Source organism: Pogona vitticeps, chromosome 2, assembly GCF_051106095.1.
Source record: "Pogona vitticeps strain Pit_001003342236 chromosome 2, PviZW2.1, whole genome shotgun sequence".
In the NCBI taxonomy this organism is placed as follows: Eukaryota; Metazoa; Chordata; class Lepidosauria; order Squamata; family Agamidae; genus Pogona; species Pogona vitticeps.
The window spans coordinates 16,243,502-16,258,892 of record NC_135784.1 but is presented as its reverse complement, the minus strand read 5'-3'; the positions used below and the strand labels follow the sequence as shown (position 1 = coordinate 16,258,892).

The 15,391-nt window shown below is 45.9% G+C and overlaps 1 protein-coding gene across 7 annotated transcripts in view; it reads right to left on the bottom strand.

Moving 5' to 3' along the window:
• Positions 1–15,391, bottom strand: part of LOC144582993 (uncharacterized) — a 140,212-nt gene that overhangs the window by 11,780 nt on the left and 113,041 nt on the right. For 2 of the 7 annotated variants that reach the window (XM_078387878.1, XM_072988986.2), the window contains exon 3: positions 13,027–13,153. The exons of 1 other annotated variant lie outside the window; for it this stretch is intronic. The gene's annotated coding sequence lies outside the window, so the exon portion shown is untranslated. Of the gene's footprint in view, positions 1–11,570; positions 11,678–12,566; positions 12,735–13,026; positions 13,154–14,446; positions 14,571–15,391 lie in introns of those variants that run through there. 4 more of the 7 variants (XR_013542537.1, XM_072988987.2, XR_013542536.1 and 1 more) reach the window with 4 other exon arrangements.

Below are 15,391 nucleotides of genomic sequence, written 5' to 3'. Positions count from 1 at the left end.
CGCCACCGCTATCGTCGCTGCTGGAGGACTCCGAGGGCTTTCGTGCGGCTGCCAGAGGCCTCTCGGAGGTCCCCCCCCGCCGATAGTGCTTTGGAGGCACTATCAGCGGTGGGGGGGGACACATCAGACTCCTGGGAGTGTGTCAGACTCCTGGGAGTCCGAGCATGGCTAGGATCACCTAGCTCGGCTCCCAGCAATGGTGGTGACAGCGGGGGACCTCCAGATGCCTTCCAGGTGGAGAAGCCCTGGAAGGCATCCGGAGGTTCCCCCCCCCCCGCCGCCGCTGCTGCTGGGAGCCTGTGGAGCTCTCAAAGGGCTTCCTCCAATGTTGGGGGGAAAGCCCTTTGAGACCTCCAAAGGCAAACAGGCAGGGAGAAAGGGCAGGAAATTCAAATTTCCAGCCCTTTCTCCCTGCCTGTTTGCCTTCGGAGCTCCCAAAGGCTTCCTTCACTGTCGGGGGGGAAGCCCTTTGAGACCTCGGAAGGCTCCCAGCAGCAGCGGTGGTGGTGGTGGACCTCCGGATGCCTTCCAGAGCAGCGGAGAAGCAATGAAAGGCATCCGGAGGTTCCCACCGCCGCCGCCGCTGCTGGGAGTCAAGCCGCGCCAGCTGATCTCGGCCATGCTCGGCCTCCTGGGAGTCTAAGCATGGCTGGGATTGCCCGGCACGGCTCGGCTCCCAGCAGCGGCGGTGGGGGACCTCTGGATGCCTTCCAGGCGGAGAAGCCCTGGAAGACATCCAGAGGTCTCCCCACCCTGCTGCCACCGCTGTTTCTTCGTCTGTTTATAACAATATCCCAATTTCACAGAGTGAGATACAAATACATCCTCCTCTTTCTCTTAAAAGGACTCCTTCCATGTTCCTGTACTGAGAGTGATCACCTTCCTATTCTTCTATCTTTTTCCCTCTCTCACCCCCAGGCTCATTTTTCACACACACCCCTTCCCTCATAAATCTCTGTATCCTTTCAAACGATCTTTAATATCAGCTCTTCTCCTCTTGGATCCATCAACCAGAGACCAAGTCTCTTACTGATAATTTAAACTCAGCTTTTTCACTCCTTATAACTGTCTCTGTGTACAATTCTATAATTGACTCATTAGTTCAATTTCTCATTTTTTTTCTGCCCCTCTCAAATATCCAGGGATAACCATAGCCCTGACTCTTGGTTTGACTCAGATTGTTGATCCCTTAAAAAAAAAAAAAAAAACAATTAGGGCTCTACTCCAACTAATTTGACAACAACCCTCTCTATCATTTTTAAAATTGTCTTTTCATTTATGTAGGGTAGGCCGTGCCCTGTTCAATGAGGAAAGACATTGGTTTGTCCAACAAAAGCCCTGGAAGGCATCCGGTGGTCCCCTGCTGCCTCCGCCGCTGCTGGGAGCCGCACTGGGAAATCCCAGCCATGCTCGGACTCCCAGGAGCCTGAGCATGGCTGAGATCACCCGGCGCGCTGTAGCTCCCAGCAGCAGCGGTGGCAGCAGGGTGGGGAGACCTCCGGATGCCTTCCAGGGCTTCTCCGCCTGGAAGGCATCCAGAGGTCCCCCACTGCCGCTGCTGGGAGCCAAGCCGTGCCGGGCAATCCCAGCCATGCTTAGACTCCCAGGAGGCCGAGTATGGCCGAGATCAGCTGGCACGGCTTGACTCCCAGCAGCCCAAGTGCCATTTCTCATTGAAATGCATGGGAATGGAATTAATCTGTTCCAGCATTTCAAAAGGCAAAAAGGCAGGAGAAAGGATGGGAAATTCGAATTTCCAGCCCTTTCTCCCTGCCTTTTTGGCTTTGGAGCTCTCAAAGGGCTTTCTCTGATGTCGGGGGGAAAGACCTTTGAGAGCTCCGAAGATGCCGATCGTGGAGGCGGGGACCCCCAAGGAGGTCTCCCAGGGCAAAAAATGGCATTGACTTGCGAAAGGAGTCTCAACCTCATTCGTAGGTCGCGCTCTGTTCGCAAGTCGATGCCAATTTATGCGAACAGCGCCGTTCGTAAATAGAAAAGCTCATATCTAGGGACATTCGTAAGTTGAGGGTTGACTGTAATAAAGGGGCCAGAATGCAACCTTGATGAACACCTTTGAGAATGGGAATTTTATCAGTGACAGTATTGGAATTAGGTAAGCAAACCCGACAGGAATTATGAGAATGTAATTGGCAAAACAAAAATAACAGCCATAAATAGATATCCCATTTGGAAAGGTTTTTTTCCATAATAAATATCTATTTACAGAATTGAATGCCCCTCAGAAGTCCACAAATGCAACACAAAGTTTGGCTTTGTTGTGAATTGTCTATTTTTTGGCTAAAAATGTCAGCAGAAAAATATGATCCAGAATGGACACTCTGGCATGAAAGCCAATCTATTCCTTGCCAGGAAGATCCTTCTCAGCAGCCCATGAGGAAAGTTTATTCAAAATATATTTAGAGTATATTTTTCCGATATTAGATAGTAAACATATTGGGTGATAGTTTGAGGGTTGAGAGGGATCATCTTTTTTATGACTAGGTATGAGAATGGATGATAGCCAGGAGTTTGGGAAACAGCCAATGTGGTTTATCAAAGTAAAAAGGGTAGCTAAAGGCTCAGCCCACCAGTGAGGGTTTATGGTCAAGGATCTCATTCAAGATCGGGGCCAGGAGCTTTACCTAGCTTAAGTGAAGTAATTAATTCCATGATCTCTTCAGGGGTAACAGGGGTCACTCAGGAAGGTCTTGTGATATGTTTACTGGTGAAGGGCATGAAGTCGGGATGGAAATTTTTTTAGTGAAATTATTGTGACGGACAGGCCAGTGACCACTCCTGTCCATCACAATGGAAACCTGATCCAGGAGCCAATGGTTGTACAGGAGAGGCGGAACCAAGGATATATAAGAGAAATGGAACACAGTTAAAGATCAGTTAGAGTTTGAGTTAGGGATGAGTTAGGGATATGCGTTAGAGTTAGGTATGTCAGTTAGAGAGAAGCAGTTTAGGCAGTTAGGACCAGCCTTATGTTAGAGAAGAATAGAGAGATAGAAAACAAGATATGAAATGAATAAGTACCTTGATTAACATGATTATATATAAACAAATATAAATGTTACCAAAGCTCAACAGACTGAATGAATAAAATAAGACCATCCATGATTCACTTTATACGATTTACTTATAAACACTTAAATAAACATTGATTTATTGAATAACATTGATTGAAGAGTCATATTTAATAGAGTGAGGAATAAATCCGCTGGTGGCAGCGGAAAAGGGTTGAGAAATAAATGTCATACCCAAAAGTGAACCTGGGTTGTGTGGAAGAACAAGCAGGGGAACTGGGTGTGTGTGACAATTATCAATTCAGGTAACAGAGGAAATAGAATTGGATGGTTTCGGAAAAGGAGAATCAGCCTAAGACACCAGGATCCAGAAAAACTTTTGGTTATGTGATAAGATTGCTTGGTGAAGTTGGGACCATTTTTGTTGGGCAAACCGATGTCTTTCCTCATTGAACAGGGCACGGCCTACCCTACATAAATGAAAAGACAATTTTAAAAATGATAGAGAGGGTTGTTGTCAAATTAGTTGGAGTAGAGCCCTAATTTTAAGGGACCAACAATCTGAGTCAAACCAAGAGTCAGGGCTATGGTTATCCCTGGATATTTGAGAGGGGCAGAAAAAAAATGAGAAATTGAACTAATGAGTCGATTATAGAATTGTACACAGAGACAGCTATAAGGAGTGAAAAAGCTGAGTTTAAATTATCAGTAAGAGACTTGGTCTCTGGTTGATGGATCCAAGAGGAGAAGACTTGAGCTGATATTAAAGATCGTTTGAAAGGATACAGAGATGTATGAGGGAAGGGGTGTGTGTGAAAAATGAGCCTGGGGGTGAGAGAGGGAAAAAGATAGAAGAATAGGAAGGTGATCACTCTCAGTACAGGAACATGGAAGGAGTCCTTTTAAGAGAAAGAGGAGGATGTATTTGTATCTCACTCTGTGAAATTGGGATATTGTTATAAACAGACGAAGAATTGTTCAGGGGGAAGAAATTCTCATCACATAAAAAGCTGAAAGGGGATTGTTATATTGTGACTGGAGATGAAGAAACAAGTTCATATCCACAGAATTGTGTTGCAACAAATTGCAGCAAATAAGCACAGAGACTTCACAAATTCAACCATAAATCAGACACGTGGTCTGTAAAAATTCCTTCTTCCTGAAAAAAAAAGGAAAGAAGATGACTGGGTCTCAATATTTTCTCTAAGGATAAAAAAGGACCGAGTACTGACTGAAATTCTTGGAAACATCAATCAACATGCTATATAACAATTCAGTCAAGCGAGACTGAGCATGGACTCTTAACTGGTTAAAAGGTTTTAAGGATACTTAAGTCAGCTCACATGGATTACAGTATTTGTTGGTAGCCATAAATGCTGCTACAAGATAGATGACGTTTTTCTTCAAAAAAGGATAACTGCAAAAGCAAGTACAGTGGGGTCTTGACTTGCGAACGGCTTGACTTGCAAACTTTTTGAGTTGCGTACCTCTCCGTCTGCAAAAATCCATTTTGACTTGCAGACGGAGACTTGAGGTACGTACCAAAAAGTTTAGGAAAAAACCCCAGGAAATTTGCAAGTCAAGACCCCACTGGTTGGCGGGCAGCCCGGACACTCCTCGGCAGCCCCAGCCGGGGCTCCCGCCTCCTTGCTCCCGCGCAGGAACAGAGCTCGGCTGGCGGAGGCGCCCGAAGCCCCCGGGGGCTGTGCTTGCCACCACCGCTCCTGCTCCCCGCCGCTGCCTTCTTCCGAGGGCCACCCTGATGGATGGCCGGCCGGTCGCTGGGGAGGAGCCAGGAGTGAGGCAGGAGGTCGCCGCCCAGCCCACGCGAGGAAGGGCGGCGATCCTGCCTGGCGAAAGGGTGCCCGGAGGAGCCGGCCCTTGCCCTCCCAGGAGCGGCGAGGAAGGATCCCCGCAGCATCCTCCCAGCCCCCGGGGGCTTCCGGCTTCCGGTGCCTCCGCCAGCCGAGCTCTGTTCTGCCGTAGGAGCAAGGAGGCGGGAGCCCCGGCTGGGGCTGCTGAGGAGCGTCCGGGGCGCAGGGCCTGGGCGCAGGAGAGCACCGGCAGGCTCCATGCCATGCACAACCTGCCCTTGCGCCGAGGTCTGGGCTGCCCGCCAACCCGCCCCCTGCCCGTTTTCCTTCGGGCTGCCGAGGCCCACGGAAGCGGGAGCGGCTCGGCTTCCCCGTGCGAGGGCAGATGCTCTCTGGTGCCTCCCCTTCTCCCGCCAAGGTCGCCGCCACCGCCAGGACTTGTGGGCCGCCGGCGGGACCTGAGGTAATGAATGCCCTGACTGACGGCACCCATTCCCTTCCGTTCCTCAGGGTCCCGCACCGCCCTATGGAGAGTGGATACGGATCAAATGGTTTTCAATGCATTCCTATGGGAATGCAGACTTTGACCTGCGAACTTTCTGACTTGCGAACTGCCTTCCAATATGGATTAAGTTCGCAAGTCAAGACCCCACTGTACATTTGTCTACCACAGTAGCAAATCTTCACTTAGTTATTGGGTTACTGTGCATTTACTGCATAGTGGAGAATCAGACGCACTCTTTCAATCTTGTTTCACTCACTGTCAAATGGAAAATAGAGCATCTTATACAGGAGATAAAGAAAGCAATACAAGCATTTCTGTTCAAAAACCCTAGGAGCACAACAATATTATATGTTTCAAAGGAACTTAGTACGTATTTAAATTTTAATTTTCTGAAAGTCTGACCCAAACCAGTACAATTTTTAATTTCTTTATAAGCCTAACCATTTTGTCTACTGACAAAAAGAGGAGCAGTTCTTTTGTATTGGTTTTTCTCTCGATTCCTCTTCAGGTGAGAGATACAATCAAGAGATCCGTTATCTTCAACAAGACCTTTTAAAGCAAAACAGAACAGATCAGCACAGATGACAGCACAGAGTGTGAAGGAATGAGTCTGAGTGTGCCGTCCTCCGAAGAAAAAGCACAGACAAAGGAGAGTGGCTGCGTGGAGGGCGTCTTGGTTGAAATAGATCAGGATGAGGGAATGAAGAGGAAGCCTACTGAAGTCTGTCTGGCTGATGAAGAAGGGGTGGAGTTTGATCTGATCATGTGGGAGGATATAAAGGAGGAGGGAAACGCGCGGGTTTTCAGTTGGCTGGGGGAAGGAGCACTAGGAGGATATGTGAACCGAGGGGTTCAAACTGAGCCCATGCTCGAGACCGAAGGCACACCGGGCCTTGCGCGGGATTTTCCTAACTTAAGGGAGGGAAGGGGTTTACTGCCTGAACCTTTGCCTCCAAGTTGTAGCGGCCATGTATATGATCCGTTAGAATGGATTGTGTCGGTGTACCCCCAGAATTTCCTTGGTGGCCGGAAGGTGATCAGACCAGGTCCCGAGTTCCAGCAGAAGCCTCTGGAGGGAGACTGGGCCCGCCACCCTTGCTGCGGGACTGTGTGCGCGATAAGGAGCACCCCGCTATGGCCGATGACAGATCGGGAGCGTTTTGGCCCGGCCCCTTGGTAGACATCAATGGGAATGGGGAAACGCGGTGCCCCAAGAGATACCATTTGTTATCAGATGATGTTTTAAGGGATCTGTTTGATCCAGTTGAGTTGAATACTCGTTCAAATAAACTTGTTGATTTTGAAGAAGATTCGCCTCCTCATCTTTTTCCCGCCTTTACCACTCAGCCCCCCCCCCCCCCCGGCTGCCATACCCACTTGTCACACAGAGCCAGGTGGGAAGCAAGAAAGCTGCAAGACCTCGCAGACGGATGGTAGCCAACCAGTTCGAATCCAACATTTGAGATCAGCGGACAGACTTTTTAACAACAGAAAAGATTTATAGATCAGTTTACTTTCATGTGAAAACTACCAAAGAAGGGGTAGGGGGGAGAATGTCAATATTCAACAAATCTTAGTTTATGGGGTACAGAGATGTTGCCCTAAAAATGAAAAGTGCTTTTTAAAAAAGTGCACCACATTTCAGGTAACATGCTGCCATTTCAAAATATAAAGCAATCAAAGGATCCTGAGAGAGTCCATACATATCAGTAATTTGTAAAAGTTCCCGTCCTATTGTTAAAATCCAGCACCTCTCTAAAAGCAGACAGTACTAAAACCGATCCTATCCCCTTTTTCTATTTCAATCAGTATCTGATAGTGTAGATGTGTACTATAGCCCTCACTGTGCGAAGGCCTGCTTCTGACCAGAGAACAGAGCTCTCTGTTCCTTTGACCTAAGATAGCTCTCAAATATTTATTCTGAGGCATTTCTAGATACATTTTTTGGATAGACCCCCATATTTCAGCATTGTACTGTATCTGTGATATAGCTTTGGCCCTGTACATTTTAAGGGCGGGGGGGGGATGTGTCTGCCACTCCTGCCCCAATAAAACCTTAGTAGAAAATTAATCACATTGATGGCAATTTTATTGGTACAATGGACCCTTGACTTACAGACGGCTTGACTTACAGACTTTTTGAGTTACAGACTTCTCTGGCCGCAAAATTTAGGTTTGACTTGCAGCCTGAGAATTGACTTACAGACCAGAAAAAACCCAAAATGGAACAAAAACGGCCTGTTATGGGATTAATTGGTTTTCAATTCACTGTAGGTCAATGGAGACTTGACTTACAGACTTTTTGACTTGAGAACCGCCTTCCAATACAGATTAAGTTCTCAAGTCAAGACCCCACTGTATTCTCTAGGTGGTTTTTCTAAGAATCAGTTGAGGAGAAGATTATTCAGCTAAATATTCAAAGGATTTCACTTGTTCTATAGGATGGTCATCAATCCGCTATACAGTGGTGCCTCACTTAACGAGTGCACCGTTTAACGACGAATCTGCATAGCAACACGTTTTTTGCGATCGCTAATGCGATCGCATTGCGATGTTTTAGATAGGGAAAACATTGCATTGCGATGATCAGTAAGCGTTTCGCTTACCAATCTTCGCATTGCGATGTTAGGGAAACAGTTGATCGGCAGTTCCAAAATGGCCGCCGGGTGCAGAAAATGGCCGCCTGCAGCGTTTTCGTGCCCTGCCCTCGCTTACCGAGGCAGCGAAAATGGCAGCCGGATGGGGAATCTTCACTTAAAGGTGAGTTTCCCCCCCACAGGAAAGCATTAAACAGAGTTTAATGCGTTCCTATGGGGTTTTTCTTTTCATATAGTGATGTTTCCGGATAGCGACGTTAATCCTGAAACGGATTAACGTCGCTATGCAGGGCACCACTGTACATGGTTTTCAGGCCTACTGGCAAATACTAGCATTTTAGTTTTTTCATAATTGACATTCAGTTTTTCTATTGCTTTCAGCACCCTCCTTAACCCTTGTTCTATTTGTGTAAGATGGTGTCATCAGCATACAGTATACACCAGTACAGTGGTGCCTCACTTAACAATTGCCTCGCATTACGACAAATCCACTTTACGATATTTTTGGTCTAAATGGGGGAATTTCGCTTAGCAATGATCGGTTCCCTGCTTCGGGAACTGATTTTCGCTTTACAACGATCAAAAACAGCTGATAATCAGGTTTTCAAAAATGACCACCGGGTGCTTAAAATAGCTCCTCACTGTGCCTAGGGACGGATTCCTCACTATACAGGCAGCAAAAATGGCCGCCATATGGAGGATCTTCGCTGGACGGTGAGTTTTTACCCCATTGGAATGCATTGAACGGGTTTCAATGCGTTTCAATGGGGTTTTTAATTTCGCTTTACGATGTTTTAGCTTAACGTGATTTTCCTGGAACGGATTATCATTGTTAAGCGAGGCACCACTGTAGTGTTATTTTTCTGGATTCCAATTTAGGAGGAATTGTCATGGTTGCTCAGCTTAGTGATTAAGGAGTTGATATAAATGTTGAACAGTGTTGGAGCTAACAAATGTCCTTAACAGACCCCTTGGGATCAAACCTGATAACAGACCTGAGTGTTTCATCCTGACTTGAATCTTAAGTGTCAGAATAGAGGTCTCATATCAGAATAAGAACCTAAGAAGAGCCCTGCTGGATCAGGTCAAGGGCCCATCTAATCCCGCTTCCTGTATCTCACAGTTGGCCCCACCAGATGCCTCTGGGAGCACACAAGACCACTAGATAATAGAGACACCAGCAGTCTTTTATCTACACAGGTTTCACTTAATTTATCCCAGAGGTGATCTTGGCTAATAGAGTCAAAAGCTGCTGAGAAATCAATAAATGCCACATATAGGGTTTTAGGTATATCTAGTGAGATAGAACAAAGAAGTCCTCTACTACTGAACAATTACATTGAAAGCCTTCTCTAATCATCTCACTAGATTAAAGCTAATGAAAAATTTTGACCAATATTCAGCATATATTTTGGAAGTCAGCTAAGTAAAGCAGCCATGTTCTACCCTATCAGTTTACTGGAGTGTCAACCAGCTTGAAAAAAAAATCTGCCTTGAAGATGCTCCAGGACCATCACTGGACACCAGCGTAGTTGTCATATTTTCTAAACCTTTTTATAAGCTTCTTGATAGTTTAAGAGAAAAGTCTTTGCTGGATTTTGAAGGGGTTCCAGCTACAGTGTGATACAGTGAAATAGGGTAGGTTATGTTGAACTATATAGCAACCCACTATGCTATGCATGGGCCAATTACTAACACAACTGGTTACATGATCTCCTTTAGAAAACTATTAACGATCCCATATATACATATACAGTGCTGCCTCGACTTATGAACTTAATCCGTATCAGAACGGTGTTCTTAAGTCAAAATGCTCGTAAATCGAAGCACATTTCCCATTGAAATACATGGGAATGGGATTAATCTGTTCCAGCGTTTGAAAATAATACCAAAAAAAAAAAACCACACAGGAAGCCCCCATCAGCAGGCGCTGGGGTTACAAAAAAACAAGCAAAAATAAACAGAACAAGGCCCGAAGGCTGAAAAAAAAAAAAGCAATCCCCAGGCTGGGACTGCTAAAACAACATAGCACAGAAACATAACCCCCCTCAGCCAAAACCCACTCTCCAAAACCCACCCAGAAGTTTCTAAAAAGGAAAAAGCAGCACCTTACAAGGCAGACTGAAGCCTCCTCCTGCGCCACTGACACACATCCTGTCCACAGAGGAGCCCCTCCGACCCGCATGCCTCAGGCCAGCGCTTTTATTATTTTATTTTATTTATTTGATTTATATCCTGCACATCTGGTCTGGTCGATCAGTCTGGGCGGCTTCCAATAAGGTGTATATGATAAAACAGTGGTTCTTAACGTGGGCAATAATGCCCCCCAGGGGGCGATTTCATTTTTCAGGGGGGCGGTGAAACAAAAAGGGGCAGCGTGGGGGCGGTAGGGGGGCGCTGGAGCAAGCCAAACCTGTGAAGATGGCTGCAGCCTTTTTACAGTGTGCATGAATATATATTTTCCTCCAATTTTAATTTAGTTTCAGACTTTTTGTTTGAAATTTTTAGTTCCTGCATTTTTTTTATGCCCTTTTTATATTTCTTTTTGCGTCTTAAAATTCACTTGCAACTAAATCATTAAATGTTACTTTTTGGGGGGCATTTCATTTTCTTGGAATTTAATTTTGTTTTCAGAGGTCATTGGATTTAAGTGTCTTAAATAAATAAATAAATAAATAAATAAATAAATAAATAAATAAATAAATAAATAAATAAATAAATAAATAAATAAATAAATAAAAGATATCATCACCATGGCGAGGGGGGCGATGATAACTTCCTCAATGGCTCAAGGGGGCATTTCTTTCAAAAAGGTTAAGGACCACTGTGATAAAACATAAGGATTTTACAAACAATCCATAACATATACAATAATAAAACAAATAATAAATGAAAGAAAAAATTAAAAAAAAGAATTAAATATTGACAGGAGGGAAGGCCTGAACATACATGGTTTTAGTTGACTCTTAAAAGTGCCCAGTGTAGGGGCTGCACGAATCACCGGAGGAAGGTTATTCCAGAGGAGAGGAGCCACCGCCGAGAAGGCCCGGTTTTGTGTCCTTTCCTTTTGGGCCTCCCTCGGCGTTAGGCTCCTCAGCCTCACCTCCTGGCTCGTGCGGGTGATCCGAGTAGATCTAGGTGGGAGCAGGCGTTCCACCAAGTATTGGGGTCCTAAACCATTTAGGGCCTTATACGTAAGCATTAACACTTTGAAGTCAATGCAGAAATGGAGGGGCATCCAGTGCAGCATGGCCAGAGTAGGAGAGATATGTTGGTAAAATTTTCTCACTCCAATAAGGAGTCTGGCCGCCATATTCTGCACCACTTGAAGTTTCTGCATCAGCTTCAAAGGGAGCCCCACGTAGAGCACGTTACAGTGGTCTAATCTAGAGATTACGAGCGCATGTAGTAAGGTAGTGAGCGCCCCCGTGTCTAGGTAAGGTCGCAGCTGGGCAATCCGCCAAAGGTGGGAAAAGGCAGTGCAGACTACCAACGCCACCTGCGTTTTCATGGTGAGCATCGGGTCCAGGTGTACTCCCAGGCTGTGGACCCCACTCTTCGTGGCCAGGGCCACGCCCCCAAACATGAGGGAGTTTCCCATGCCACCATCCACAGGGCCACCCACCCTCAGAACTTCCATCTTGTCCAGGTTGAGCCTCAGCCCGTTCTCCTGCATCCATTGCTGTACGGCCCCCAGGCAGCGCTGGAGGGACAGGACAGCATCACCTGCAGTTGGTGAAAAGGAAATATACAGCTGGGTGTCATCAGCATATTGATGACACGATGCTCCACACCCCCTGATGACCCCACCCAGCGGCCTCATATAGATGTTAAACAGCATTGGGGAAATAGTCGACCCCTGAGGAACCCCACATTTGAGAGTCCACGGGGCCGAAACACTCTCCCCAAGCTGCACTCTCTGGGGACGGTCCTCCAAGAAGGAATGGAACCAGGCCAGAGCCAAGCCACCGCTACCCAACTTTTGGCTGGCCTTACTCATGAGTAGACCCGAACATTCATCCACCCTTACTCATGAGTAGACCAGCGCCTTTGGCGGCATTTACTCATGAGGAGACCCACACCAGGGATGGGCAGGGAGCGCACCGGCTTCCTGCACCCCATGGCGATCCGGAGCTGCCCCCGCCTCTCCTTCCTCCTCCTGCGCCGCAAAAAAATAAAAAAAGTTCCCTGGCCCCCTGCTCTAACCATTGGGGCGAAAAAGCTACAAAGAAGCAGCCTCCTCGCCACCAACGGTTTGAATTTCCCACCTTTTCCCCCTGCCTTTTTCTGTTCTTAAGTCGAAGCTCCGCTCGCAAGTCGAAGCAAAATTTTGCGAGCGTAGGTAGGGGTATTCGTAAGTCGAGGCACCACTATATAAGCTTAGAATTCTAAGCAAGTTCACCAAGAATTCTCATTATCAACTTTTTGAGCACATAATTTTGTAAGTAAACATTGTTTTGTCTTTTTATTATTGCCTGGCTGATTATTTTTGCTGCTCTACTTAGCTGGGAATTCTAAGCCTATATACATATACATAGGTATCTGTCCATGTAAGTTGTCCTGCTGTTAGCTTGGACTATAGGATAAATTAACAAAGAACCTTCCAACAGTCAAAAGAAGAAAATCACCCCAAAATGTATTTATTGATGAGAAAAACCTTTTCACAGATTTTACGAGTAGAAAAGTCTGAACCCATCTCTGAGCTTCTTGGAAACATTTTTGGGCATCATGATGCAGGATGAAATGTTAATATCTTAATCACATATTCTGAAGCTGTTCTATACCACTGCTGCAAGGGGAAGAGAGTAGGATATGAGGAGAGAATAAGTAATGACAATAACTTTTCTGTTGTATGTACTGGAAAATATATATTTTTAAATAAAGTAAAATTAAAATCTGCAACAAACCGCAAGTCCTGAGCAGTGGGTAAGATTTTTTAAATGTATGCTCCAAGCTCTAAGTGTAGCACAGAAGACTTCCTCATAAAACACGCTCGGGCTGCTTCTTTCAACATCAGTATCCCGGAAGGGTGATCAAAATTATCCTTCACATCCAAGCCCAGGAGGCAAAGGGATCCTTACCTTGAAATATCTCATTCCCAGAAATGTCCAACAGGATCTTCCTCCCCAGAGCTCTTTGGTCCTGATCCAGATGATCTCACTCCCTGTTGGGGAAATCTGGGGTCACCTCCTCAAAGGGCACTGGCAGCTGAAAGGGGAAATCACAATAAGAATCTTCTCTATTTCCTCCCCTATAAGTAGACAGAATTTCCCTGCTTCCACCAACACTCCCAGTTTGGAATGGGAACTGGCCAACTCAAGAGAGTGCTTTCTTGAACTTAAAATATTGCATTTATTTTATGGAAAAAGACAACTACATATGATAGAAAATGAGGAACGTTGTTGTACCACTGAACCAGCTTTATGGCTTAAACTCAAATATCACAATATATGAGGAGCAGTACAAAACATCACATAATTACACATAAAATGACATTTAATCGACAGTGCACTACGGTGTATGATGTTGATCACAACAAGGATATCCCAACACTCCCCAGCAATTAAGAAATTTACAAAGAGTGTAAACTATTTCTGTATCAAGCCTATAAAATAAAGACTGTCATCTCATGTTCACCTTATACTAGAGAAGATCCATGGCGTCCTGTTATTCTGGACTTCTAACTGCCATTAGATATTTTATTTTAAATCAAGCTCTCTGTGTTGGGACAATCCACAGGTTTAAGAGGTTTTGTTTTTCATTACCAGGAGTAGCGATGCTCCCCCAATTCTCAAAATGTTCACATTTCCTGCCTCTTTACGGAAAATGAGTTCAGCTCTTCTAATAATTTAAAGATCTGAATGGGAGCAGCTTTCCCCACCTTTGCCACAGCCACTCTCCCAGCTATATCCAAAGGTCCATCCAATGGCACTTGTATCCTCTCCTCTTTCTTTGCTCTCCCCTAGGAAGAGGAAACTGTAGGAAAACTGGGCTCCCTTTGGACAAGAACTAGAGGAGAGAAGCCCTCTTCCCCTTCCCTCTCCCTCCTGATCAGATCCTGGCACAGAGGAGAACCTGGGCCTGCGTTCTTGGAAAAGTTTTGGGCAGGAGGGCATGAGAAAGGATGTAGCTCTCCACAAGTAAGCAAGCATCAGGTAAGGCACTAGAAGGGGCTCAAGGGATGCCTTCTGGGGCTCCAGCTTCCTCCTCTTCTCCCATCACAAAGAAGGTGAACAGACAGCTCGCAAGAGCGAAATGCTGTCCTCAACTTTCCTCCCTTCACCGGCAGTGGAGTCGTTGCATTCAAAATGGAAACACTTCCACAAAACCTGTTTTCTCTACTCCCAAATGTACCGTAATTATACAAAAAAATTTCCCCCTCTTATCTTTGAGGTTTTTTCCTCCCCCGTCTTAACTAGGTTAAGGAAAATGAGAAAGAAATATTTGGGCTTCCATCATGCTTTCTTCACCCATAAGTGCCCACACTTTTTTAAAAAATACCTAGGTGAATAAAGAGCTCAGGAGAACTCCACAAAGTTTCCATGTGAGCCTGGAATCCAGCGGATCTTCAGATTAGGCATCCTTCAGTCTCAAGAGACTATGGCGCCCAGCGTAGATCTTTGGTCTAGATGGGCAGGGTAGAAAATCCATAAAATAAATGAATAAAATATGGTAACGTGCTCTGTATGGAGGACTTGGAACAGCGTCTAGTGTGGCTGAGAAGGCCAATTCAAGAGTGACAATCCCTTCCACCCTGAAGACAAATCCAATCTGTCCCCTGTCTAGCTCCCTGATTTGGCTGGTTTTGGGACTGCCTCTTTGCCTCGGCCAGCTGGACAAGTGTCTCTTCAAAATGGGAGAGGCCGTGATGCACTGCCTGACTCCAAGCTGAGCGCTCAGATGTCAAGTGGACTTAATGATGCCTTTATTCCATGGGGGATCCCCCTGCCTACAGGGGCAAGACCTTAACCTCCAGACACCCCATCTTTTCCCTGAACGGCAACAAACAGGAACCCCAGGGGAAAACAAAAGCACGCCAAGGGGGGAAAATTGCAATCCAAATTGCACAGAGAAAGCCCCACACCACCCACTGGTACCTGGGAGTCTTTTCAAATCTCACCACCTCCATTACTCCTCCCTGCCCCTTCATTGCAAGATCTTCTCGGGAGCAGGGAGAAATGTATTGGGGGGGGGGGGACAGCTTTAGAACCACTTTAATCTGCTTTCCTTTAAAAAAAAGAAGATGAAAGCCTTCTGTGTTGCTCCACAAAGATTTTGGAACTCCTTCCCACTGGAGGCCAAGCTGGTTCCCCCTCTTTGGTGCCCTTCCGCAAGCAGGCAAAGACCTTTCTCTTCAGGCGAGCCTTCCCACGGTAAAACATCTACCACTGTGTGATTGTTAGACAAATTGTAACACATTAGTGCTTTGACTAGATTTTTAGTACT